Raw genomic sequence first — 446 nt, 5'->3', positions numbered from 1 at the left:
CGACGAGAACGCAAACGGGCAAAAGGTTTATTCAAATAGCATTGCGACGCCCGGCGAAAAACTAAAAAAGGGTGCAACACCGGGACTTCCCGGGAGGTCACCCATCCCAGTACTACTCCGGCCCAAGCGCGCTTAACTGCGGAGTTCTGATGGGATCCGGTGCACTAACGCTGGTATGATCGCACCCGTTATGAGCTTGTCGCAGTGTGTACTTAGCAAACCGCGACCCACGTGCGAATCCACCCCGGCCACCCACCCCCGTCGAGGTGCACACCCTCCCTCGCGAAGTGCGCCCCGTTCGCCAAGTGTGAGCCCTGCCCGGGTGCGCGCACCTTGCTAGGGCGTCGGGTGTGCACCCGGCCCGGCCTACGTGCGTGCACCTGGACGGGGCGTCGTGTGCGTGCAGTGTCCCGTCTGCAACGCGGTGCCCACACACCACCTCGGGC

General features: G+C 63.5%; 1 non-coding gene across 1 annotated transcript; it reads right to left on the bottom strand.

Annotated features, from left to right (window-relative positions):
• Positions 1-68: 68 nt before the first annotated feature.
• Positions 69-187, bottom strand: LOC131869425 (5S ribosomal RNA). Its single transcript, XR_009367808.1, has one exon. It is a non-coding gene; the product is annotated as a 5S ribosomal RNA (ribosomal RNA).
• Between the last annotated feature and the right edge of the window lie 259 nt (positions 188-446).

This window comes from Cryptomeria japonica, unplaced genomic scaffold (assembly GCF_030272615.1).
Source record: "Cryptomeria japonica unplaced genomic scaffold, Sugi_1.0 HiC_scaffold_247, whole genome shotgun sequence".
Lineage (NCBI taxonomy): Eukaryota > Viridiplantae > Streptophyta > Pinopsida > Cupressales > Cupressaceae > Cryptomeria > Cryptomeria japonica.
This window is presented reverse-complemented; position numbering and strand designations above follow the sequence as displayed.